The following is a 2,809-nucleotide window of genomic DNA, read 5'->3' as shown; positions in this document are numbered from 1 at the left end:
AGAGACATCTCATGCTGGCAAGGATATGGAGAAAAGGGAACACTCCTCCATTGCTGGTGGGAGTGCAAACTTGTACAGCCACTTCGGCAATCAATATGGGAATTGATCTACCTCAAATTCCAGTTGTACCACTCCTGGGCATACACCCAAAGGCAGCTCTGTCCTATCACAAGGACACTTGCTCAACCATGGTCATTGTGGCTTTATTCATAATAGCCAGAAACTGGAAACAACTAGATGTCCCTTAACTGAAGAATGGATAAAGAAAATATGATACATTTACGTAATGCAGTATTACTAGGCTGTTAAAAAATGGTGAAATTTGCAGATAAATAGATGGAATTAGAAAATAGCGACGTGAGTGAGGTAACCCAGATCCAGAAAGACAAACATGATATGTATTCACTTATGAGTGGGTATTAGCGGTAAAGTAAAAGATAATTACGCTACAATCCACAGACCCAGAGAAGCTAAGTAACAAGGAGGGCTGGGGGGAGGGGAGGATGCATGGATCTCCCTGAAAAGCAGAAATAGCATTTTTGGGGGGTGGACTGCAGGTAGGTGGAGATGGGAACAAAAGGGACAAGGCAAGGGTTGGAGGGACAGAGGAAGTGAGTACTGGGAGATATGACTGGAATTTGGGGTATTTTGGATGATGTAAAAACCTAGTGCAGTAGAAGCTCCCTGGAATCTTTGAGGGTAACCCTAGCAAAATCTACTAGTAATGGGGGAATATGGAGCCTGAATCGGCTATCTTCTATAACTAGGCAGTTGTACTGAGACATAAACGTAGCCACAAAACCTTCCACCCACAATCTGTCCTGCCTGCATGGTGGAGCAGAACTTGTGAGAGTGGCCAACCAATGACTGGCCCATATTGAGGCCCAAACCAGGAAAATGAGATCAAGCCTTGCACAGCCTAGATAGCCAGGAACTAGAGGCAGAAGAGCCCAGAGACACTGGACAAACATTTTTATCAGATATACTTATGCACTTAAGTATTTTCTAGAAAAATAACGTAAGAGTCTGTTCTGAGCTACACATTAAAAAAATCGGTATAACTATAAGTGTCCAGATTCTTAAGTAGTAGTAGATATTCAAAATAAATGATGTTTACATAGTAACTATAATATATTATTTATTTATTTTTGTTTTGCTTTCCCTTTTATTGAAAATAAATTCTTCTCTCGTACAATATATCCTGATTAGTTTGCCCTTCCTCTACTCCTTCTAGTTCCTTCTTATACCCCCTCTCATACAGATCCACTCCCTTTCTGTCTCTCATTAGAAAATAATGGGCTTCTATGAGAAAACAACAAAACATATTAAAATAAAATATAACAAGATAAAACAAAAGCCATCACATTGAATTTGGACAAGACCAACCTACAGGAGGAAAAGAACCCACAAGAAGTCATAAGAGTCAGAGACTATTGGAATATTGCTATAGTGAAGTTATTAGATATGAATAGTGGAGTGGATATCAGTGTGCCTAGAATAGTTTGGTAATAGAGTCCTAGAGATGCTAATGAGCAGTAAATAAAAATATTTCCTTTTTAATTTTCTCTTCCATGACATACAGCATTCTCTAGCATAGTATTGATCACTCTAGATAATACTCAACCACTAATATGCCAGTTCACAATTATTGAATGCTAGCTGTGCTCCATTTGTCCCTATAAATGGAATCTTTGTCTTTTTATTTCTTGTTTTATTTTCTCAGAAATCTGTGTTGCTTGATCTCCCTTTACCAAAAAAAGATATTGATGAGATATGTGAAAGTGCAGAGACTGAAGTTTCAGTTATTTTGCATACCTGATTTATTTGTTGCAAATTGACCCAGGAGGTTTCTCAGTAAACAGCTTCCCTATTTAAAACTCTACTACAGATAGATTTTCAGCTGAGTTCCCCAAACACTGCCTTCCCTTATCTCAGCAGGCACAGGACTAGCAACATTGTTTCCAATCTTGCAAGCCCAAAGATACGTTCACATCATTTACTGGATTTTATTTCTCACCACATGATCTGCTTGATGAATACTTTAAATGAAGATATAGGATCCAGAATTTGGTCATGCATGATACCCTGCTTAAAGTCTATGATCTTGCCCACATTTTTGTAAATAAGCTGGTCATCAAAATATCTTCAATTATTCCTTTTCAATATGCCATCTGTTTCTTGCTATGATGCCTAACTAATACAAATTATAAGCTTCAGTAAAGTTTTGAAATTCTCATGCTCCTTTTTCATTTTGATTCTTAAAATACAAGGCTGTCCTACAACTAGTAGATGTAAGATAATATTGGTTAAAGGAAAAAGCATGGTAGATTAAAAGGCATAATTAAAAAATAACATTAAATGTGAGAAATGAAGTAAAGAAATTATAATGGGCTTTTTTTTTCTTTCTTAGGGGATAGCACGAACGCAGTCCCCCACTACCACAAATTATGCAGTCGAGTTTCCCGCATTTGGGGAAATCGCAGGGGTCAGCACATCCGGAGTGCAATGGATAAGCCTTGCCCTGGGAAGTCCACCTTCGTGATCATGGTATCTCCCCTACCAGGTAAGTATATAACAGGCTTTTTTAAAAGTTCCACTCATTTAACTGCAGACACCAGTGTGTTGATATATTGTGCACCCCAATAAACTTATCTGGAGGTCAGAGAACAGAACAGCCACTATATTAAACATAGAGGTTAGGCAGTGATAGTACACACCTTAAATTCTAGCATTCTGGAGGCAGAGATCCATCGGAATCTCTGTGAGTTCAAGGCCACACTGTAAACAGAGCCAGGCATGGTGGCACATA

General features: G+C 38.5%; 1 non-coding gene across 1 annotated transcript; it reads right to left on the bottom strand.

Annotated features, from left to right (window-relative positions):
* Window positions 1-2,407: 2,407 nt before the first annotated feature.
* On the bottom strand, window positions 2,408-2,571 carry LOC114704029. The gene has a single exon (XR_003736218.1). It is a non-coding gene; the product is annotated as a U1 spliceosomal RNA (small nuclear RNA).
* Between the last annotated feature and the right edge of the window lie 238 nt (window positions 2,572-2,809).

Source organism: Peromyscus leucopus, chromosome X (assembly GCF_004664715.2).
Source record: "Peromyscus leucopus breed LL Stock chromosome X, UCI_PerLeu_2.1, whole genome shotgun sequence".
NCBI classification, from domain to species: Eukaryota; Metazoa; Chordata; class Mammalia; order Rodentia; family Cricetidae; genus Peromyscus; species Peromyscus leucopus.
The sequence above is the reverse complement of the archived record's forward strand: the minus strand, read 5'-3'. Positions and strand labels throughout refer to the sequence as shown.